At 35.9% G+C, this 25,603-nt stretch overlaps 1 protein-coding gene across 4 annotated transcripts in view; it reads left to right on the forward strand.

Moving 5' to 3' along the window:
- Positions 1-6,578: 6,578 nt before the first annotated feature.
- Cysltr1 (cysteinyl leukotriene receptor 1) overlaps positions 6,579-25,603 on the forward strand; it is a 29,156-nt gene continuing 10,131 nt past the window's right edge. Inside the window, exons 1-3 of one of the 4 annotated variants that reach the window (XM_074062572.1) lie at positions 6,579-7,194; positions 22,947-23,041; positions 24,444-24,501. The gene's annotated coding sequence lies outside the window, so the exon portion shown is untranslated. Of the gene's footprint in view, positions 7,195-7,670; positions 7,776-22,946; positions 23,042-24,443; positions 24,502-25,603 lie in introns of all 4 variants that reach the window. The other 3 variants (XM_074062573.1, XM_074062571.1, XM_074062574.1) reach the window with 3 other exon arrangements.

Here is a 25,603-nt window from a genome sequence, read left to right on the forward strand (position 1 = left end):
CACTATCCCTCTTATCAGATGTTCTGTATTTTCCTTTTTCTTGGTTTTACTTGTCTCCATGAGGAACATATTCAATCAGTCAGTAACCATTTATTTGCCACACATACAAATTTGCCCACATTTTCTTCTGTGGGAGGGAAATAAATTGTTCAGCACAACATCATGAAATCAAAATTATTCTGTAAACTGACAGGGCAGTTCTGAGACTGATCCACAGGGGAGTGCCCCAAATCAGATACGATGAAACTAAAGAAGCTGAGTCCTTTGTTCCATAACCATATTTAGTATACATCTAGGTATTCAGCTTAGCCCGATGAGACACATACCAACTAAAAAATCTTCATTTATGTTAGCTTGTTTTAGTCAAGGTCAAAGCCTCTTAATCAAGTAATCTAGGTTCCAACCTGCCAGTGATGGGAGGCCTCTGGACAGAACAGGGATGCAGATATTTCTTAGGAGATAATAATCAAGAAAGATTCCTGATCATCTGTAAGCAAATGTAAAAGAAAAATTACCAAAAAGTATTAAAAAATCAAGATCCCCTTTTGTATTCAAATTGGTACCCAATATTGCCTATAGACTCCCTTCTACAAACCACCAAACCAATCTTGCCTGCAGAACTAAGATGTGGGAAAGTTGTTAATGCTTCGAACCAGAAATTGTTCTTTGAGGACGTGTCTAATCCTAGGCTGGTAACTTTAAATATAAATAACTATGAGAGAACAAGAACCATAATGAGTGCAAACAAAAATAAAACCACATTTATTGTAAACATCATTTGTGCCAGGAGCATGAAAGCCTTCTAAAAACCACACAAGATCATGTAATTATTGGCCCTGAGGAGCCAAGAGGTTGGATAAATTATGTAAAATCACAACTAGTAAGTGGTGAAACAAAGATTCAATGCAGACCTAGCTCCAGATTTTAAGCTATTAACTACCCACTGAGACATACAACCTCTCAGAATATAGTTTCTTTTGCTACTCTCTACCCCCAGTAGGGTAGCAAGTGTTGAAAAGGATAAAGGAAAAAGGGGTCATTGAAAACATGCTTGATTTGCTTTAAAATATTTGTCCAAGGCTAGTTATGTTTGTATCTTTTGAAAACAAGAGAATCTCAGCAAGGGAATTAAAGCTAGATTAAGGATTGGACCCCAAAAATCAAATATTTAAATCGATTTCCCTTCCTGGCTAGGGAACTTGCTGGTCCTTTGCAGAGATAAAGGAAATAGGCCAAAGATGACTTCTGAGCACATCCCTGGGGAATTTCCCCTGCTACTAGGAAATAATAATGAGAGTTTTTTTTAGCCACTATTTACAGTTCACAAAACTTTCACATGCATTATCTCACTTTAATTCCCACTGAAGTGACAAGGTGGATAGTATAATCCATTCAATCTTATTCATTTCAAATGGAAAAATTGAAGCTCAAAAAATTTAAGTGACTTGCTCTGTCCCAGGCCATATCAAAAGTGATACAGCTACAATAAACCTAGGTCTTGGGATTTTAATTTTGAGTCAAATGATTGTTTTCATTTTACCTTTAGAAAACTCCAATAGCTATGGTAATTTTACAATTAGTGCCTCAGTAGTCCCTAAGCCTCATTTTTAAACCACATATACACACACAAAGACAGAGCAAACACATACAAATACACCTGACAGATACTGCCATTGTGGTAAACATAGTTTGAGATATAAAAGTAGGCCTTTGCAACTAGTTCCTCAGTGATAATAATCCCCTATCCTGGGGGTATAATACTACATAATCCCAAATTATCTCAAAGTTACCCAAATTTCCCTCTCTGAAAATTTTTATTTACAACAATTCATGTAATATTTTTGGTAAAAGAAGCCACTAGGCAGGAAGGTGAAAAACAGATAATGAAATAATTTTATCTGCATTACATTTATTCTTTTTAAGGCTCTTTCTTGGCTCTTGTTTTATTTGATTTTTAAATTCTAGGAAATAGTCAGAGCTGATATTATTATCATCATTTTTCTAATAAGAACAGTAAGACTCCAAATGATAGAATAACTTATTCAAGGGTGACAAAAGAAATTAATCCTGAGAGAGCTTCTCTGAACTCAGTTTCACCATCTGTAATAGGAGAGGGTTGCTCTAGATTTATTTATTCAACAATCAAACAAGATAAATGTAAAGCTAATTTCCATTCTAATTTTTCTCAGGTGTAGAAGGAGAGAAACACGTGTTTCTCTCCAGCTCTAGCATTCTATGGGGATAGGATCGACAGGACTCTAGAATTCATCAAGGAAAGCTGAAACTGGGTCCAGTATCTATGTCTCCTAAACCTGCCTGGTGAGTGGGAGTGGGAAGTTGGCTCAATAATCTCAACATCACCTCTGTATCCTTCATGAGCCCACCTTCCCAGAAAGTTAACATCATCATTTCTCCAAACCCCTCATTGTAGAATTCAAGATATGCTTTCACATCCACCCACAGTGGACTAGAGTCAGTCCTTAGGCCACTCCTATTAACAAAGGACTCTTGCCAAGAACTACATTTAAAGGCATTTCTGACTAACACTAGCAACTTCTGAGTAGCAACAGATTTGAGGAGCTGCAGACTTAGATGTTCTTAAAATAATCCTTAGTAAACTAGTCTCTAGTTTTAGCAGCACTTTCACTAAGAGTTTTTAGTACAGCAATTCCTCAATTTTAAGTGGCTGGAGACAATCCCTCTAAATAAATAAAAGCCCCATCCTCACTGACAGTCCTTGCCTCCACCACTGGTAATTTCTTGGAGCAAAAGCTGAGGTGAGAGCAAATCCAATAAGCCTCAATTCCTAGATTTGGATGCTAGTAGCAGTTTTCTCAACACACCCAACACACACACACACACACACACACACACACACACACACACACACCCCGGACTCCCTCTTGCCTTGGCTGAAAAAATGATCCACCAAACCAGCTCACCTCCCTGTCCACACCCATCTACAGCTGGACTAAGGGAAAACACTGAGTAGGGAAAAGTAAAACTGGAGTTTATCATAATTAATACACCTTCTATTCCATACAGCATTCCCTCATCTATGCTAACCAGATGCCTTGTTCCTCCCCCACTCCCACTAAAATCTTCAAAGCCCACACATGAGCTTTTTCAAACTCCACACGGAGTCACACACACTCATGTGTCTGAATCATGCTTACAGATCCACACTGAGTTAGAAATAATTAGATAGGGGGTGGAAATAAATCTGACTATTCTCATTGGGAGTCCAGAAATCTGAATTCTTCTACAAACATTGGCAATTATATGACATTGCACTAGTGACACCCTCTACCCCAAATCAGGTATTAGTTTTAACACCTCTTGTAAATACGTATTGCTCAATGCAATAGCCACATCCATATATAGCTGTGCTACTGAGAACGAGAAATGTAGTTAGGTTGTTGAGGGACATAATTTTTTACTTTATTAATTTACATTTAAGTTTAAATAACCACACATGGCTAGTAGCTGCGACATTGAACAACACACAAAAAAGGTAAATGATCTGCACCATCTATCCTAGGTGGTCTATGCTATTCTGTTCTACAGGGTTCATTCAAACTTACCCAACTCTAACTCAGTTACAGTGCTCCTGCCTCGCTAGAAATGATAACTAGGGTTATTAGGTTGATGTAAACCCATGGGATAGGTCTTGGAACAGGAATAGGGAAACTGGTGAAGGCCGTTTTTCTACAGCCAGACTGACTTTTTCCTTGCCTCCAGGTTTCTGTAAGCTAGAACCAAAAGATGAATCATGGCCATCCCAGTCTCTATGAATAAGTATACGTGTGCAGGCACATATAACTATGCTATGCGTATATTAAACCTCTTTAACCATTCTCAGAAATACCATTAGTATTGACTCATGGAACAATTTCAGTGTTGGAGAAAAAAATATAACTCCTCTTTCTCTCTGGACTGTTTTCTCATCTGTAATATGAGAAAGTTGAACTAGGATTATCTATCAAACAAACCAAACAAAGAAATGAGCTAACACCTCAGGACACAATGATAAATCAGGCATGTTCCTCAGGAACTAAATTTAATGTAAAATCTAAATGAGATTATTTTAAAAGCCATTTATCAGCTTTGAATCCATGTAGGCTCCATAGGAGGTCCTGTAGCTCATAGTTACTGTATGAAAACTATTTGGCCAAAAATTCCTTAACCTTTTTCCCAAGTCCTACTTTGTTAAGACAGATTCCCCATCTAACTACATGTTATATCCCTTCCTCCTCACCACTCCTTATTTGGAATCCTTCATTCCAATAAGAAAGTAAGAACTTTAAGAATCTGGGAAAACGAGAAAGAATGGGGCAGCAGGGAAGCATGAGTAGGGCACTTTATCTTTTCCTGAAATGATAGAAAATGTAAAGATGGGTATATAATGCAAATGGGTAGAGAGGTTTAAAAAAAGAGAAAAAGAATGGAGAGATGAGGAATACACTGTCAATTATAGTAAAAGTGGCAAAAATCAATACATTTGTACAAGCCAAAGTCCCGTTTGGGAATAGGTGGAGTACTGCCCTTCCCATCACTCAGGAATAGAGAAACAACTAAGGAAAGAAATAAGCATGGGAGCACACAGAAGCACCATAAGACACCTCCTCTCTGCCACATTTATAGTGCTGCCATTTTGAAGCTCAAGGATCTATCCTCTTTCCTTTTCTTCAGTACCTAGTATGATTTACCTGTCCACCGTAACACAAAAATGGCTATAGCATTTCAGACCGGAGGGGAAGTGGTAATTCACCCTCTGCATTCTATATAAACTTTCCTATAAATTTCTGGGGATAAAAACCCAGTTGAAAAGATAATGCTTAAAATGTCAGTTTAGTTAGTAAAACTCCTGAAGGAAGGATTAAAATCTGGTCTTTTTTTTTTAACAAATTTCTTCATTTTTATGAACATTTCAACAACAGGCAGACCCAATTAGTCATGATCCTGAAATCACCAAGTACAAAGAAATACATAAAACCATTTATTATAGCAGTTTTCATCCTCTGAGTCCCTAAGACCAAAAGTGAAAATACTTATTTTTTAGATGCTCACTTCAAGTCTAACTGAATGTAATACCACATATAATTCTAAGCAAGGATTTAATATATGCTTCCTAAGGAAATGGTAAATTTGAAACAAAAAAGGGAAGGTCAAGTGTGTAAAGTCCTAACTGAAAAGCAAGTACATTAGTACATTTATAGAATTTGCCATCACAACCCACAGTAACATATATTTTAAAAATACAGAAATATAATGATATATAATTGCTAAGAGACTAGTCACACCTGTGCTTGAATCCTGGCACTGCCACTGGTGTAATTTTAAACAAATTACTTAACCCCTCTACTCCTCAGGAAGTATGAAATAAGATAATACCTTATAAAAGTTGTAAGGATTAAATAACATAATCAAAGCACTTTAATAGAATATATAAGTGCCCAATAAGTGTTAATAATAATTATTTAAATCCTATTAAACAAAAAATAAATTATGCTCAACACTTATCTTAGACAGCAAGAAATGTATAGCGATCTAAAAATTTGTATCAAAAATGGCTTGATGTGAAAACAAATCAAGTTTTGGAATTTATATCTATCTATACAAAAATAAAATGTAACAGTACTTTATTCCTTAAAGTGCAACATAAATTAAGCACGAATTTGCTGATTTCCAACTTGACTGAATATTTTCATGATAGTGCTAAAATATAAGCTCCAAGAAAGTAAGGACTGAGTCCACCTTGTTAAAATCTGGTCTTAACTTCAAATGTTCTCTCCTCTTTAAATGTGATGAATGGCCTTTCCCCCCAACCATCATCACCACCACCACATCAAAGGAGTCTGTGGAAGGAGATGAAGATACCAAAGGCCTTATAGTCCTGGCCTCAGATTAACTGTAAAGTATTATTTTGATACCTAAAGAGGCAAAACTTGAATAAATATTTGTCTTGCAGCAGGTAGCAGGCCAGAAAAATATTGGGCTCATGTTTTATAAGTCCATCAAACTAATAATTAGTTATGGGGCCATGTTCACAAAATGTTAAAGTGAACATATTTATGCCTTAAAACTTCATAATACAACTCATTATAATTCAAGTAACCAACTTATATCATGGTCTTATCTATTTGGTTTGCAACATCAAGGTCCTGCCCCAGGATCCAATGAACACATACAGATTAACATGTCCCTATTTTCCAAAAGCCAGACTGGGCACCCCACAGCTCCAATACCTCAGAACCCAACCAAAGGTCAAGAGCACTTACTTGGCCCCCAAATTACTAACACTGGATCACTGACAGAAAGACTTGTCATTCCAGAACTTCTCAGTAGGATAGAAAAAGAATACTTTGGACCTAATGGAGGCAACTTATTATTGTGAGGATATTTTCCAGGACATAATGCACCAGGAAGGGAAAGGATTTTTAGAATGTGAATACAGCCACAAGAGTCAGAAAGAAGACAGGAGAGAGAGAGAGAAAGAGAGAGGAAGGGAGAGAGGGAAAAAAAGAGAGAGGGAGGGAGAGAAAGATTGAGAGAGAGATGAAATTTATCTTGATTAAGATCAAGTTTCTCATAATGCTAGTCATATTAGCATATACTGGTAGGATTAGCTTTCCCCGCCTACAAATACTCTAACCACCATCCAGTCATAAAAATCATGAGAACTAAGCCGAACAGCATAAACCCCTCCTTGCTTTCCATCTCAGAGCAGCTACATGATTTCCTGAGGATTCTATTGCTGTTGCTAGGGATAAAACTTCATTTATACACACAACCTGCCAAGTCTCCAGTTTCTATTCTTCCTCCCTTTCTATTTCTTACCCTCCCCCACTTTGCACCAGATAGCTCAAACTCTGGTATGCTTTAAACAGCTTGAGGACTAATCAGAAAGAGGAAGAAGAATCAGTACAAGGCTAGCAAATGTGCCCTGCCCTGCCCTCTCCCCTCTTGAAAATAGCAGCAACTCAACTTTGCAAAGTAGCTTGAATAACGAGCAAGCACTCTGTGAATGGAGTGCACTTTTAAGACTCTCCAGACTGTCCAGATTTACTCTGCAGCTCACTAACAAGGGTGAGCTCTCTAAGGGACTGGTAGATCGGATCCACTGAAGACTTGGAGCTAGCTTCTGAGATCAAAAGCAAAAACACCCTCAACTGTGAATCTGGAAGGCAGCAGGTAAGACTTGGTATTTCAGTACTAATATCAAAACAGTGTGCAGTAAAATTCAGCTGATGGTAGATTTTAGCAAATTCCCCAGAGTTTTGGGATAACTAATTTGTTTTGCCTGCTTTAAATTAGGCTGCAACTGTGAGTTCTTTCTGCTTTATTTATCTGCCAGATATTTGATAATCTAACTAACCTGTCAACAAGTATTGGCTCACTGCTTCTGCTAGAGGATCAGTGTGGCAAAATACAGAGGGGACACTCAGTCCCCAAGCCTCTGGCTCCTTTGTAATTAGCCAGAAATGTAAAGTATATTTCAAAATCCCATTTTAAGGGCTCAGTGGAGTTTTTCTAACATAGTGGCAGATTTCTTCAATATGGAAGGAAAATATAGAGCGATCACTGGAGGTGAACCAAGTAGTGAAGAGTGACCTGGCATTTTCACAAGGAAGTTTTGCCCTCATTATCCCACTTGAACTTCTCAACAGCCTACAATTCAGAAGACAGTGTTACTCTCTCTGTTTGAGAAATGAGGAAACAGACTTGAAGAGGTTAAGAAATGTTCTTAAAATTTGCTGCACAACTAGAAATTGGTGAGTTCTGACTAGAGACTATAAAAAAGAAAGCCCTCTCAACTATAAATGAGTATAAGAAAATTCTATGATCTATTTTATAATAACTTTAGACTTGAAATAGTCTAAAATAGACTAGGTTGACAGAGAGCCAAAAATTCATACATTTTAATCAACGATTTTGGCCAGGAACATTTTTTTTCTACTTAGCAGCAAAGAAACTATTTTCCTAAGAAACACATGGGCTGGTAGAATCTACCTCTTTAATTTAAATTCAGTGTTCTGAAGTTGTTTAGACATCTAAATTTAAAAGGAGGTCATAATGCCACATATTCAACAGGTGATCATTTTAAAAGAAAATATAACAAACTTGGTCTTATTTGTACATTATTTTAAATATTATATTTATAACTTACAATGAATTATAAAATACAATGAACCACAATATATTTTAGGTATATTAGTGAAATTTGTTTCTACATTTTTAAGTTCATCATATCTACTGCAGCAGTTTTAATCATTTTAAAATACTTTTTCATTACATTACTATTAATAGCCCAACTAGAACTAAATGCTACCCTTATTATATAGTAAATAAAGAACTACAAATATATTTATACCCATCTCCTTAACAAAACTGTGTTCCTCAGTTTCCCTAAATATTGATTATACCAGCAAATCAGTTCCTGCAAATAAAACAAGTCAGCCTAGGAGCCAGTAAGCCAAAACAGAATTGTAGGTTAAGGAAAGTTTGCAGGTTGAGGCAAGGCTGCATCTAGCATGTCAGTGTCTTCCTAATTCAGAACCATCACTTCTCACTTTTTCATTACCTTCTTCCTCCTACTTTAATCAAACTTTTGATAGATTTATAAACTGTTTATGTGGTATAAAAATAAGATTCTTCCATGGTACAGAAAAATAAATTTGCATTTGCAGTATCATTGGCAGATAATGAGGGATTCTAATGGGAAGGCACTGATTCCAAAGGTACATATTCAACTTTATAGATTTGACACCAGGAAGGGTAGCTATCATAATCTCACTATTTACATAGTTCTGTATGGAGTACTACTTTGATCCATTTTGTTATTTCTCATGTTGCTATTGAAATATCTCAAATTTGTTATAATCCAGTTAAACAAGTATTGCTCAAGCTCAATACAATATGTGGCACAAAAGAAGGTAAGACATAGTCTCTGCCCTTGAGGAACTTACAGTTTTGGTAGACCTATAGAGCTATAAAACATAAATAATATGAGACAGCAAACCAGAGTCATTTTTGCAAATGGCAATAGAGAAGAAAGGTAGGCTAAATGGAGAAGGTTTTAAGGAGGAGGCAAAATAAAACAGGCCTAAAAGAGTATTAAACTTCCCCCACTTGACAATGATTAGCATGGCGCCTCATACACACCATGAACACTAAGTAAATGTTAAGTTATTCTAATATAAACAAGCATTGGGAATTTTTGCTTCAAACTGTTTCCCAGCATTAACTTTGTCATAAATTCTTTGTGGCCTTACAGTAGCTGCTCTAAACTACCTTGCATCACAGATCTCAATGGAAAGGAATCTGGGCCTGGAGAACTGGGAGTTCCTCTTTGTGTTGACATTTTAATCAGTTGTGCACTTTCAACGAGTTGCTGAGTGTCAGTATTCCTTATTCCCTTGTGTATCAAAAATGCAGTGAGTATTTTACAAATCTGTTAAAATGATAAATATGAAAGCAACTTAAAAATTCAAGCCACCAAAGGGCTTTGTCAAAAATCCATCCATTTCGGGAAGCTAAAACACATAACAAAACTGACTACAGATGGAGGGGGTGGAACCAGCTACTTCCTGCTCCCTACACTACACCTTTAGGCCAGGTGCCTCACTCTAAGTCTCAGAAATCTCATCCTACTCTGAGAACCTGTAAGTGGGATATAGCCTTCTGGTTGCCACTAGTACTACATGTTTCCATGTGAATTCTGAAAGGAATAAAATATGTTAAAGTATTACTGAAGAAGTATTTCTATAATTGAACTATTCACCTTTTTTTATCAGCCATTATTTCCATTTGGACCAGTGATTCTTGGGATCAAAAGTTAAGAATCAAAATAATTTTTACACCAAGTTCAGAATATTGTAATACAACATTCTACTATTCTGTCATAAAGTCACTTGTACAACAACAGATTTGGTTGTAATCACATACCTACAATATATATATTACAGATATTGCTCCCTAAAACACCCAAAGCCACCTTTGTCCTTCACCCCAGTGTCATTTAGGTTTCTGGTTACATGAACAACTATGTGGTATGATTTAAGAACCAGTGATACATAATAAAGTGAGAGCACTCAAGGAAGGTATGAGGATAGGTAAGACACCTAAAAAACTAGATAGCATTTGTTGCTCTCAATGCAGAGAAACTAAAGCAGTTACTTTAAAGCAACTGAGTCCAATAGGAGAAGGGGAACTAGAGAAAAGGTTAGTTCAAGAAGAATTAACTTAGAAGGTAACACACACATGCACAGGAAATCAATGTGAGTCAACTTCCTGTATAGCTATCCTTATCTCAACTAGTAAAAACCCTTGGTCCTTCCTATTATTGCTTATACTCTCTCTCCAATAAAATTAGAGATGAGGGCAGAACAGATTCTGCCGCATAGTGAGGGGGAAGGTGGGGGAAGGGAGGGAGCGGGGGGGGGGTGGAGTAAGGGAGGGGGCAGAGGGAAGGGGGGAGAAATGACCCAAACATTGTATGCACATATGAATAAAATAAAAATTTAAAAAATTTAAAAAAGAACCAGTGATAAAAGCTGTCCCAAGAATAAGTAAACTCCTGAGAGATATATTGATATATCTACTCTACAACAGAGATGGATTTGTTGATTTGCAGTAAGGAAATAGAACTGCTACAAAGTCTGTTAGATTCATACCAAGTAGTGTTGTATCCTCATTCCTACAAAAAAAAGGCAATGAGAGAGGTCACTTAATCCAATTAGATAAATACAGATATCTCAGGTCCATTAATTCATATGACAATCCTGGTGCTTAAAACACCCTGAAATGACAAAGGTAAGTGGAGAAGGCCACTGTTTAAACTTAAGTTCTACTCTGCAAAACTCTTGCATCCTGCTTATTCATTTTATCCTATCATAATTTCTCCCTTCTTTGTGCCCCACCAGTCATTCTGGTTTGAGGAAGGGAATAAGTACATGTGAGAGAAAAGACAAAGAAAAATCTTTAAAATTTTGGAAGATGTTAGTCAGGGAGAGAGCCTCACAAAAAAAGGGAGCCAAAAAGAGATAAAACAGAAGGGTAAAAATAAGCCTTCAGACACTTAAACAGATACTTGGCTTCCCTTTTAATGAATAAAATGTTTTTATCTTATTTTAGTGCATGTGGAATCAATACATCCCAGATGTTTAAGCTGTTGCTTTAAGGTAACTGGTGAAAAAGGAAAGAGTGGCAATCTAAACATCTCTTGGCACATTCAGGTTTTCTTTTTTCATCAGTCTTCTTTCTCTAAAAAGGAAAGAAAAATCCAATTTGGAATCACACTTTCAGATGTCTCAAATATAAGATTTGTCAAAGTTTCTCATCTATCTGAGTAACTTTTGTTTGTATATAGGATTGTCTTTGAGTTGTCATGAATTCAACAGGCTAAGTAAAATTGCACTAACAATAACAACACTAAAATATCTCTGACATGTCTTAGGCACTTATTCCAAAGTCCCTAGGAAGTCTCTAGGCCTCATAAAATAGTAAAAGCTTCTTTTCATTCCAAATTGGAATGGTTAAGATTATGCTTAGTCTAAATTGGTATTTATGACAAAGGCCCTTCAACAAGGATCTCACTTCCAAGATTCAGGCATCTAAATGCAAGAGGTTAAGGGGCAGGCCTCATATTCAGCTGTAGGCAATGGCCTCAGAGTTTTAGGGGATTCCAAACTACTGGTAATTAGTTACATAGTACACAGGTATAGCTAGAAGAAGGTAAGGCCTCTGCTTGCCCTTTAAAACTGTTCAAAGGTATATAAGTTTTCTGTAACACCCAAACTAAGAGTGGAAATACTGTCTCCACCACATACCCACACCCATGCACTCATCAAGATTTCTGTTGCCTTTTGGTGGCTTGCATTTCCCTTCAGGTCTGGTTCAATATATCACTTTAATCTGATTGCTATACTTGTGGCACAGTACTAGGCAAGGAGACACACTGTGTCATAAGCTCTGAATGACACAGTCTAAGGTCCTTTTAGGCTTGACAGTACCCTGTATTTGGATTCCAACTGCCTGAAAACAGAGGTGCCTGATTTGATAAGTATGATGTTCTTACTGTAAGGAGAGTATGCTATTTCAGAAGAAACATCTGAGAACCATCAACAATGCACTATCAGCACCCTTGTAGCTTTTAATACTAGTGAGAATGCTGCTAAGCACATCTCTGAAAATACCAAGTAAGAAAACTTTTTATTGTAGTGATAGGACTACAGTGATGATACAGAATCTTTCTGCCCTCTGCCACAAGATCTTTTTATTACCATGGTGAAAACTTATGGGGAATACTGGGGCAAGCTTGATTATATGTGGATTAAAGATGGGTATCTTTGCTCCAGATACTTTGTTCCAGATAACCAATAACCTATCACTTGATAAACATATATTACTTGTTTTTATGAACAAAATATTGTGGTACACTAGGCTTTCAGGTCATAAGGCTTAAGAAAAAAAAATTACTTTTTTTAATTATTTTTATTTCTGCCCAGGAGGATTTCACAATCTACTGAGGGAAACAAGATTCCTACATGTTAAAAAATACAACATAATGTAGTAGAATACTGATTGCCTTGTTATTGACACAGATAAAAATCATAATGCAAACTTTAAAAAAGCAGTGTGGGATGGGATGGTCAAAGTAGATCAAGAAAATGTGGTATCTATACACAATAGAATTTTATGCAGCCATGAAGAAGAACGAAATGTTATCATTCGCTGGTAAATGAATGGAATTGGAGAACCATCATTCTGAGTGAGGTTAGCCTGGCCCAACAGACCAAAAATCGTATGTTTTCCCTCATATGCAGACATTAGATCAAGGGCAAACACAACAAGGTGATTGAACTTTGATTACAAGATAAAAGCGAGAGCACACAACGGAGATATGAGGATAGGTAAGATGGCATTTGTTGCCCTCAATGCTGAGAAACTAAAGCAGATACCTTAAAATCAACTGAGGCCAATAGGAGAAGGGGACCAGGAACTAGAGAAAAGGTTAGATCAAGAAGAATTAACCTAGAAGATAACACACATGCACAGGAAATCAATGTGAGTCAACTCCCTGTATAGCTATCCTTATCTCAACTAGCAAAAACCCTTGTTCCTTCCTATTATTGCTTATACTCTCTCTACAACAAAATTAGAGATAAGGGCAAAATAGTATCTGCCGGGTATCGAGGGGGTGGGGGGAGAGGGAGAGGGTGGGGTGGGTGGTAAGGGAGGGGATGGGGGCAGGGGGGAGAAATGACCCAAGCATTGTATGCACATATGAATAATTAAAAAAAAAGATCTGCACTGAACCTAGTGTGAGTTGGAAAGAAAATAATTAAAAACTCAAATTTATGTAGTGCTTTGCAGTTTAAAAATCACTTATATTTGTTGATTCTCCTATTCATTTTATATCCATCCAACAAATATTAGTGAGTGCCTGTTGTATTAAAAGATTATTATAGGAACTAATGCAGAAACTTTAAAGCGACAGAGGCCAATAGGAGAAGGGGATCAGGAACTAGAGAAAAGGTCAGTTCGTGAAGAATCAACTTAGAATATAACACATATGTACATGGAAGTAATCTCCCTGTATAGCTATCCTTATCTCAACTAGCAAAAATGCTTTGTCCTTCTTATTATTGCTTATACTCTGTCTTCAACAAAATTAGAGATAAGGGCAGAACAGTTTCTGCCTGGAAGTAAGGGGTTGGGGGGAAGGGAGGGGGTGGGGGGAAGGGGGAAGAAATGACCAAAGCATTGTATGCACATATGAATAAAATATTAAAAAAAGAAAAGAAATATCACACTGAAACTAACCAATATGTACAATTAATACATGTTAATAAAATACATTAGTGATAACATATGTATATATGGAAATGTCACAATGAAACCTCCTATATAACTATCACATATTAATTAAAGTGCTTACGTTTAAAAAAAAATAAAAGCATAATAGTGAGGCATGACTGCTTATGTCTGTAATCCCAGATACTTGGAAGGTGGAGACAGGCAGATCATGGTATGAGTCTAGCCCAGGCAAAAAAGTTAATTAGAGACAATCTCAAAAAAAAGTTGGGTAGGGGGGAGAAATGACCCAAACATTGTATTCACATATGAATAAACGGAAAAAAAGATTATTATATTACAACATAGTTCTAACCTCCCTAATCTCAGCCTTATAGAAATAACAGCACAACAAATTGTTCTCATTTGACAAGAATAGGCTACGTTGAGAAGAAAGAAGACATTGGAGACTTATGAGATGAGCTGCATCCTCATAAAATACAAGTTTCCCACATCTTGTTACTGCTCAGCAGAAGTGGAGGAAGTGTCAATCTTAGGCGGCTGAGTCCTGAGTCCCAGCCTCCCCCATTTCCTCTTCTGCTTTGGTCCTACCCTTGTCACCCCACCCCTGTTGGCAGTCCTCCATCACAGAGAGACCATCCGGTACACATTAGCATTTACTAGAAAGGTAAAGGAAGTCTTGGAAAAGCATTCAACTACTAAGAATCATAAAACTACATCCAGACACTTATTTAATCTTTTGATCTCTTCTGTCTTCAATTCAAAAGCACCCATCATCATTCTCGCTCAGGCTCTATAGACAAATACATCCACAAAATTTGGATGTAGTCTTTGACCAAAGCCACTTTTGAACTCTCCTCCAGATTGCTTATACCTTCTTTGTTTTAAGCTCTTTGCCTTCCTTTCCTGCCTAAACATGTGGATTAAGTCTTTTGTTATCCACTTTCTTTTCTTCATAAATGATTTGTAAAGTATCTATGTATGAGCCGTGGTCCTCTGCATTCTCTCTTTTTTTAATTTTTTGTTCATTTATTCACATGTACATACATTGTTTGGGTCATTTCTCCCCTCTGCTCCCTGCCCCTTCCTCCCCTCCCCTCACTTCTAGGCAGAACCTATTCTGCCCTTTTCTTCAATTTTGTTGAAAAGAATCCATAAGCAATAAGAAAGATAAAGCGTTTTTGCTAGTTGTTATAAGGATAGCTATACAGAGAGATCCCTAACATTGCTTCCATGCACAAGTGTGTTACAACCCAAGTTGATTCATCTCAAACTGATCTTTTCCCTAGTTCCTGATCCCTTTGTCATGTTGACCTCTGTCGCTTTAAGTAAGTATTAGTTCCTCTGGAGTGGGGATATCAAACGCCTTCATGTTTTGGGTTTTCTACCTATTTCTATATGACCCGTATGTGCTCTCCCCTTGTCATGTGATCCCAGTCCAACCACATTGCTGAATTTGCCCTAGATCCAAAGTCCTCATATGAGGGAGAACATACAATTTTTGGTCTTCTGAGCCTGGCTAACCTTGCTCAGAATGATGTCCTCCAGTTCCTCTGCATTCTTTATTGATTTTTCAGATTTCTTTTTAATAGATTCTACCCTCCTAGAGGTGTCCACATTTCACTTTAACTTTACACAATTATTTAGATTTCTGCACAATAGCATCCATGTTTCCACACCAAAATCATGCTCCTTACTCTACCTACACACTGATCCAAGGGAGTTAAGTACTCTATTATTCAAAAGCACTTAAACCGACACAGTCTCTCTTTATAATTGTGCAATTAGGAGAAAAATAGAACAAAAATGAATAAAACACATTCACTGATATTAGTAGGTTCTCTGTCTGACTAAATTACAGTCCTGTAAGCAAAAAGACTAATTACACAAAGAATAATTGCACTATTGTGATATGTACTTTGATAGAACTATGCACAAGGAAGCATTCATAGAAAATAACAACTTTAACCTGAATCATGAAGTATAAGTAGAAATTTTTCAGGTTTGCATATTCACCTCTTTGACCATGTAAGTGTAAAAAAGGATTCATATTTGAAGTATGTCCATGTAGCAAGGCATGAGATAAGGATCCTGAACTAGGTTGATAAAAGAGAGAGGAAGTATTACAAAATAAGCATCAACAGAACTTGATGAGGGATAAGATAAAGGTCAGGTGGAGTCAAAGATGAATGCTAGGTTCTATGCTGTAATAACTTGACGACTATCTGTGATGATGAAAAAAATAACAGAAAGATCACTCGTATAAATTAACTTGAGAATTGTGAAATTAAGGGAAAAAAATCAAGTGATCCAAGTATAGCAATCTAAGGCACAGCTGAAAATGAGAAAATGAAGTTAAAGTGAGTAGTTTGTGGCTAAGACAGAGGTTTAAGTCATCCACATGAATGTTGATAAATACTCCAAAGAAAAAGAAGCAAATAACTGAGACCAAATGTTGTCATTTCACAGATCTTGTCTGCACTGATGACCGCAATTGACTATCTGAAAAATAAGTCACTGATATTTTAAAAAAGGAAGAGTGAGGATGGAGACAACAGTGTGGTAGCAGAACTGGCCTATCCTTCACAACACTTGGATTCTGTTACCAGCTCTCTCACTAGTTATGTGTTCTTGAGCAAGTCATCACCACCCTACTTCCATCCCTAGGTTTCAGTTTTTCACATGCAAAAAGTCCATTGGAACAGGATCTCAAAGATCCCCTTTGGCTCAAACTGGCAACTATTCTTCAAATAAAAATAATGGGTCAATAATATAATTTTCTATAAAAAGAATGATGTAGAATCTCACCAGCCATTCTTTTATTCCTGCTATAAATGCAAAGTACTATGCTAACCACTCTAGAGAGAAAGTAGGGAAGTATAAGAGGAAGTAAAACAGTTGAAAGAGAAGCTCTGAACCCTGCTTTCAAGGAACTTGAAATGTAGTTGAACCTACTGGCTTCTGTTTCAACTGATCCACAATAAATCATAATTCAACTGTCATACTTATGCACTTTCTTTTTGCCTTCCATGTCAGTCTTCTTTTCTCACTCTGTATCCTCTAGCAGCTACCCATTACCTACAGGATGGACTCAGAGTCTCTAGAATGGTATATAAAAGCTGTTGTGATTTTTTGTAACATAGTCTCTACATTTCTCTCCAAACTAATTTCTACTTTTAAACTCATAGTCCAATCAGAGTCTCTCTCTCTCTCTCTCTCTCTCACACACACACACACACACACACACACACACACACACACACAAATACACATATACCTATCATCTTATATATTAGCTGCATCAAACTGTTAGTTGTTCCCTAAACATGCCAGGCTATTTTAATTTCCATGCCTTTCTCATTCTACTTTCTCCCTCTCTCTCTCTCTACCTAGAATGCTCCTCTCTGTCTCTTTCTCCCCTTTGTCTTTTATAAATCCTTTTCTAACATACATAGACTATTTACTATTTCTGTTCTATGTGTCTCTCTTTTTTTGTTTTGTTTTATATTTGGAGACAACATCTCACTATGTAGCCCAGGCTGGTCCTGAACTCACAATCCACCTACCTCTGCTGTCCAAGTACTATAATTGCAGGATGTGCCACCATGCCTAGCTTCTCTGTGCATTTATATACTTCCATTGCAACAGCTGCAGTGGTACAATGCATTAATTTGTTAACATATCTGTGTCTCCCTCTAGTTGACTGGAAGTCTTTTATAGGTAGGGCCTGTGTCCCGTTTTCCAAAGATCCAGCACAGAATTTATACATATTAAGTGGTTAATATCATGTCTGGGGCTAGAATCCAGGGCCTTGTATGTGTTAGGTAAGCACTCTACCACTGACGGACATCCCAGCTCTATGACATCACTTTTAACATAATTAGTATATTACAGTAATATAGAAGACAAGGCAGTTTTTATGGAGGAGAAGATGGCTAGAATTACATCTGATAGTGATGAGGACAAAGGGCACTTCATATATGGCAATATGGCATGAGGAAAGGAAAAGATATCAAATGAGGGATGGAGCTAGTCAGTAGGTCATATGTATATGATATAAATAAAATAAGCAATGGGATGGAATGTTATTGTAGTATTGAATAGTTCTTTGAGTTTAATTAATAGGTCACTGGAGATCTTTGGGAGAGAACTGATTTGATTAGATCTGTGTTTTAAGAGAATAATCCAGCATAACTGAGATTAAACTGAAGAGAAACAAGAAAACTAAAAAGAAAATTTTAATTTCAAATATTCTGTAAACAGTACTTCCAAACTGTAACCAAAAAGAAGGGAAAGAGATTAATCAATCCTTGACATTTATGCAGTCCTCAGCACAACAATAGCAACGGACAAGATTTGCACTAGCATATGAATTTGTCTTATGGGTCAGTGTTTAGTGAAAGACCTTCTGGAATCTGAAACTTAATTATGTGGTGTAGTGAAAATAGCACTGGACCGTGATTTAGGCATCTTGGCCCTGCCACTAATTTGGTGTATTACTTCCAGTAATCACTTTCTCACTCTAGGTCATGAAGGAGTTGGGTTAGATTAGATGTTTTGCAAGTGCTCTTCCAACTCTAATATTCTATAAAATTAAGTCATTCCATTTCAGATATTTTTATAGCTACTTCTAGTAACTTCTTTTTACTGATTAGCTGTTTCAGAATCATTTTCAATACACTGACACATACTTCCTTTTCATTGACTCGTTCATTGATTTGGTTCACCTTACAACTTACGGGAACATAGTTTTGATCCCTTTCTTTATGAATCATTCTGTGATCTTGTCTGGTCTCAGATCCTCATAAAAGCCTGAATACCATGACACTAATAAGTTACTCTTTATCTTGCCATTTCTTATTCTAAAGGGTACCCAAGTAGCACTGGTAGAATTTTCCTACCTGAACATACCTTGCAGAAGCAAATTTGATACTATGTGGATACATTTATGGTGAAAGAAGGGACACTGAGAAGTAATCCAGAAAAGTCTAGTGCAATTAGATTTATATTATTTTGTATATGCAGTCAGGAGCTTCTAAGGAGACAAAAGATGTGATTGATATAGTATTAATTATGACTAACTCTCTGTTCCTGATTTATGAACAAGTTGAAGCTTGCTTTCTACACTATACCTTGCTCTTGCTCTCTTTTTTGAGCTCTACTTGCAACTAAACAGCACATTTCTTGACTGATACTTTATAAACTACACAAATTTACTTGATATTCACCTTAATTACATCCCCTATCTCACTTAGTTTTTCAAAGTTACTCAGAATTCTAACCCTTACCCAACAGTTGATAACATCTGCATAGTTGCCTTTTTTTTTTTGCTTTTTATCAAAAGCAAAAAAACTATTAATATCAAGGATATTAGTAGTACAGTGACAGGCCAAAGCCAACCCTGTGGCTTTATCATTCCCAGATCGACAAGAATCAGGTGTCATCCTCAAGCATGATTCTTACTACCAATTCAATGCCAATCAGAAACACCTATTGAGGGCTTACCAGATACCAAGCCCTGGGTTAAACTTGCTGAGAACATGAAGATGGGTGAGACAAGTTTCCTGTCCTAAGAAGCTTTAGTTAAGAAAAGCTAAGCAAAGTATGTAAATAGATATAATAGAGACTTAGAAAATATTTTGAATGAGAGTTCAACATATAATATAATACCAAAAAAAGTCATAAATTATGCAGTTATACCATAATTTCCTATCTTATTATGAATGATAGAATTTATAATTTTAAATCAAGCTAATGGGCTTTTTTTTTTACAATTCTAGCTTAAATTCTTTTCAAGATTTCTTAGTATATGATATAAATCATCTTGAAACCAAATTTAGAAATATCTTTCTAGTTATAAAGTTAGATATTGAAACTCATTTTCAGCCCTATCCTTTAAAAATTTAGTTGACTCTCATTAAGTTTTGTTGAATTAATTAGTCAAACAGTTTTGGGGTCTATAATTAGACCATAAGCCTTTATTATGTGAGCAAAATCAGTTCAATTAAATCCAATTTAATTCAATTAATAACTTTTCATGTGCCATTTAGTTACATAGTCATAAGGCCACTTCCTATTCACTCTATTTACTAAGAACCCTGGCTATGTATAATTTAGAGAAATGGACATGCATCACTGTTTTCTGCAACACTCATGGAACTAAGGTACAGTTTGCACTTTCATACTCAAGAGCACTGAATAGGAAGTATCTGGTCATTCTTTGTTTCGCTCTTGGGTCCTTCTTTAATGACACTTTTTATTTATGCCTTTTATCAACAGCTTCTTTCAACACTGAAAAAAAAACCTTGCCTGCTCCTGAAAACTTTTATTTACATTCCCAGGTTTTACTATAATTTGGATTCTTTTATTATCTGCATTTTACATAGCAAACAATTGAATAACAGAAAGGTTAAGTAACTTTTCCAAGGTCACACAGGCAAGTACAGATTCAATTATGATTCAAACTTAGCACTATCCTGGTTCAAAGGCTATTATGGTCTTGCCATCATGTTCATATAGTCCTTGCTCTGGCAAAAAATTAAGGTGAGTTTTTCTCCCTTCTTGAAGGAAGAGTGGTTTGCTATAACAAAAAAAGTCTTTATAAAGCAGTGAACTTGCTATAAATAACAGATGATATGGGATAAAACTAAAAATCTAAATGTCTATTGACAGATGAATCAATAATGTAAAGGTGGTACATGCATAAAGTGGAAGAAATTTCAGCCTCAGAAAAAGAAGGAAATTCCATACTATACAATGGAATGAATGAAAACTGAGGATATTGTGTTAAGAAAAATAAGCCAATCACAAAAAGACAAATACCACATCATTCCGTATATGAGAAGTATCTAAACTAGTCCAATTCATAGGATCAAAGAATAGAATGTAGTTGTCAGGGACTGGAAAAGTGGGGAATGAGGAACTACTAATCAATAGGCATGAAGTTTCAATTAAGCAAGATGAATAAATTCTAGTACCATTTATTTTATGTTACATTATGTTACACAGCATTGTAACATTTATTTTGATGTTATTTATCCAACATAAAAATTAACATTTTTGTTTTCTTACAGGAAATATGATAGAAGGAAGTCAAATATACCTGATGTCTCTACAACCCTGACCAGGGGAGATAGAGGCAACTTTGATCAGTGGGGAGAGGGTTGGGGGCTTGTTTCCTTTTAAGCATTTGGACTCAAAAATTATCTCAAGAAATGACCTTAATTCTGGAAATTAGTTCCCAAGAAGACTGTAAGAAATTTTTCAAAAATACATAAAGAAGAGCAACTGTATTGAACTAAATTTAGGGGCATTCATTACTGATTATACTATGTTGAAACAAAAGTCACAAACCTTTGTACTTGGGAGAAGGAAACCCCTTTGTACAATTAACATATGTTAATAAAAATAAAGTAAAAATCACATAACCATACTTTGAATGCCTGCTATATACAATGATAAGAATTTCTAAAATAACCATACATTGGGTTATTTGGGTTTTGCCATCCCAAACTTGAAAAAAAAAAAAAACACTACACTGTTGCCTAGACAGTATGACATTTATTCACTGTACATATAAAGGTTGGGCTAAATCATAATGGCACAGCCACCATGGAAATGGATAACCAGTTAGCACATTAGACTGGTAACATTGTACATCTCATATATAGATCTTAGACAATCATAAACTTGTTTTTTTGTTCCACACTCGGGAAAAATATGTTTTGTCTAAATAAAAAAGCTATCACAGAGCTGATGTTAATTTTCTTCATGGATTAGATGAGTGGCATCATATTTTAGGATCAGAAAGGATTTTATACATTCAGCATTCAGTCAGTATATCTTTATTGAAGTATAAGGACCTGGTAAAAAGTAATCAAACTAAAAAAAAGTTTACTGCGGGATTAACAAAATGTAAAAGGCAACTCTGAGTAATTTACTTGAAATCCACACTTTACCCAGGATATAGCAGGTAACTTATGTCATCTTCTTACTTGGAGAAGGCAGAACAATTTGAAAAGGGAGAAGTAATTGGAGAAGCTCTGAAAAATGATTATCTGAGCACAGTGCAGAAAAATGATTATCTGAGTACAGTGCTGAGTTTAAGCTGCAATATTGTAACTATGGGCCAGGTTTCTACTTTTAAAATTAGACTATGTCTTATGGTTTTGCATTTCCTTTATTTTCCTTTTGATTTCCTTTTTTTCTGAGTAGAGTTTCTTTGGAAGTTTCCACCCTGTTTCTACTTGCTAAGAATAAACTGGAGGGATGTGTTTATTTTGTTGGCACCGGGACCACACATAAAGAAAAAGTGACCAGCCTCTGGGGACCTTGCAGACAAGAATGAAGGTTTCCTTAGGACAACAAAAGCTTAGAAGAAAAGCACTCAGGTTGCAACTGCTTCAAGAAAGCCCTTCTCTGCTTATTTCATAGAGATTTGTTATACTTTGTTAGATTCTCTGATATAACTTAATTGAAGGAAGAGACATACATTCTTTAAAAGTTAACTATAGAGGCTACAAAACAGTTGATTTCTAAAAGTACATGTGCCAAATTAGTGACAAAAACAATAAATACTAGTATGAGTTTATAGGGAGAAAAGTCCATGGTCCTTTAAGTTGTTCTTCCTCCCCTATAAATTCCAGAAACTGGGTTGGTAAACTAAAAGGAACTTCTACTTTCTTCCCTAAACTATCCAGAATGATATACTTGATATTTTTAATGTTCTAATTCCTATTTCTAGCAAAATCAATCCTTAGATAGGAATTTCTAAATTATTTCTGCTTTTGATCTTTGCAAGTAAATGTTTATGAGGAAAATATGTTTTCATAGAGAGAGGAGTATTTTATAATACTGTGTTCATCTCTAAATACAAAAGTTGTGTGCACATGGCAGCAAACATCTGTGACTTGTTATGGCCTGTATTCCAAGTCCTCCCTCTGGGAATGTTAAAAAAAAAAAGGATGGAAGGATAAGGAGTCATGGAATTCAATGACTAGCCTTAAATCTTTCAGTGAAGGAAGCTTTGATGTCCCATCACACTCTCTGGATCTATACTTAAGGCTGCTAAGTTCCCATGACCCTTCTAGACTATTTTTAAGGTCATTAACTTCCTTTTCAATCTTAAGATTTCAGCTTGGGCATCCTCTGACATTACAACATAAGAAGCACTGACCACCATAAGAAGTAACATTTGTGAAGAGTACTGCAGTGCTACAAAGAGGTATGGCTCCATTTTCAAAATGGACCTTGCTTTTTCAACATGCATTTATCTTAACAAAGTAACTTTATCATCTGTACTAAAATAAAATCTGTTCCATTTGTGTTTATTGCTTGCTTTCATTAATCAGTTAAAGACTCATTTGTTTTGTGCTTAAATGGCTCTTACTATACTGTATTATATCCTCTTCATACTTCTGAGCTGTTACTCCTCACCATTCACTCCCCTGTCCAACTATGAGCTGTTCAAAGGCAGGAATGAATTCTTAGGCTTCCAAAGGAACACTCTGTGTCCAATTAGGATTGGTCACATCTTTGGGTACCACAGTAAATAGTGTAAAGGTGAATTAAATGCTGCTCACACATGTAGTCATCATTTGTGAACTAATTGCCTTGTGGTAAATGATCTCTACACTTCTAGGATTCATTGCTTATTCTGAAATTTTATACTCTTCTTTTATGGCCTAATATAAATCATCAACTTGACATATATAAATGAACAATTGAATCTAAATAATGAAATTTATAAGAAAGATTATTTGGGTGTGTAAGGGCTCTGAAGTTTATTAATGGCACTAGGGGTCATACACTTCTTTGTGTATTTTCATTGTTATTTATCAGTTTTACTTGACATCTTTCATTTAAATATCTGACAATTTCTTATTTATTTGTAATATATAACAGGTAACAAATATTTAGTCTGTGTCAATAATATGGGTGTTGCTTTCCTCATATGCAGACTTTAGACCTAGGGCAAAGGCAGTAATGTTGTTGGACTTGGGTCACACGCTAAGGGGAGAGCACATACGGGAGGAATGGAGATAGGTAGAAAACCCAAAACATGGAAGTGTCTGACGTCCCCGCTGCAGAGGTGCTAATACAGTAACCTTAAAGTGATAGGGGTCAATATGGGAAGGGGATCACCAACCAGTGTAAAGATCAGTTAGAGATGAATCAGTTCAGATTGTAATACACTTGTGCATGGAAGCAATGCTAAGAATCTCTCTGTATAGCTATCCCTATATCAACTAGCTTTGTCTTTCTTACTATGCTTATGTCTTCTCTTCCACAAAATTAGAGATAAGGGCAGAACAGATTCTGCCTGAAAGCAAAGGGGGTGTGGGGGTGAAAGGGAGGAGGTAGGGGGCAGGGGGGAGAAATGGCCCAAACAATGTATGCACATATGAATAAATAAATTAAAATAGGAAGAATATGGGTGTTGTTTAACTCTTACAGATAGCCTTATGATTTATACCTTCCTTAACACTTTAGGAAGCAACTTTACTTACACAGCAACTTTATGCTCTGAGGCTGGACATGTTTTAAACTGTATTAGAATAAGAAGGTAACTCTAAATGGTTTCTGTCTTTTTTTTTTTTTTTTTTTGGTGCTGGGATCGAACCCAGGGCCTCGCGCATGCTAGGCAAGTGCTGTACCACTGAGCTACATCCCAGCCCTAAGAAGGTAACTCTAAATGGTTTCAAATGATGAATAATACCTTCAAACAATAAATAGATACCTTGTTCTATCATTTTTTACTCACTCACTCAATCATCACTTTTTTCCAATGTAGTAAATTCCTTATTTGTATTTCATGGACTTGTAGTAACTACATCCAATCAGAAACAGTGGGAAAAAGGAAATCTATAGCTATTGGAAACTACTAAGGGATCTTGTATTAATTTCACATACTACCCAAAAATTCCAGATGGCAAATTTACAAAGCAGAACAAAGTGTTAATATGATTGGCCTACTTTGTGAAACACAACCTTGCGATCAACTTAGAAATAAATGATTCATGTAAAAATCAGTGAACTATGACAGAGTTTCTAATTTTAGTTTTAAAATTCCTTAATCAAAAACAATAAAAGAAAATTTAAGAACTTGACCACTTAGCTAAAAACTAAAGTTCCAAAATTTATATTTGTAAAAATCTAAAGAAAATAGTGAAAATCTAAATTATTTTATGGGCATTAGATTGGGACAATGAAATGACTGATCAGTTTATGCAAACAAGACCACTATTACAACTATAATAATTTCCATTAAAAATTCTGCCCATATGTTTGACAGAGTATGAGAATTTGTTTGCTTGTTGTATATATGCTTGCATATATGTATATTTCCCTCCTGCCCCCAAATGAATCCACAACTCACTCAATGCTTTCACATCTTGCAAATATTTGAAATATCCATTGATCAATATAGTTGAAAGTCAAAAATGAAAGTTCCAAATATAAATGTATCATTTAATAGTTTAGATTTATAGACTGCTGATGGCAGCAAATAATTTACAATAATAAACATGTACAAAAAGGGTATCTACAAATAAAGAGTACTGTTATACATGAAAAGTGACATGGTAAAGCATACCAATGAACAGATAATTCAGTCTAGTTCATGAAAAATGCAGTTGGGTGACAGAAATTTGGGATTTAACTCAAATATTTATAATAACTGAAGTATTAGTTCTGTTCCTCAAGTCCTGTGAGGATGAAAGAAAAAGTTCTACATGACAAATATCATGGTTTTGTTTTCCTATTTTTTTGGACAGGTTAGTGCATG

The sequence above is a fragment of the Castor canadensis genome, chromosome X, assembly GCF_047511655.1.
Source record: "Castor canadensis chromosome X, mCasCan1.hap1v2, whole genome shotgun sequence".
NCBI classification, from domain to species: domain Eukaryota; kingdom Metazoa; phylum Chordata; class Mammalia; order Rodentia; family Castoridae; genus Castor; species Castor canadensis.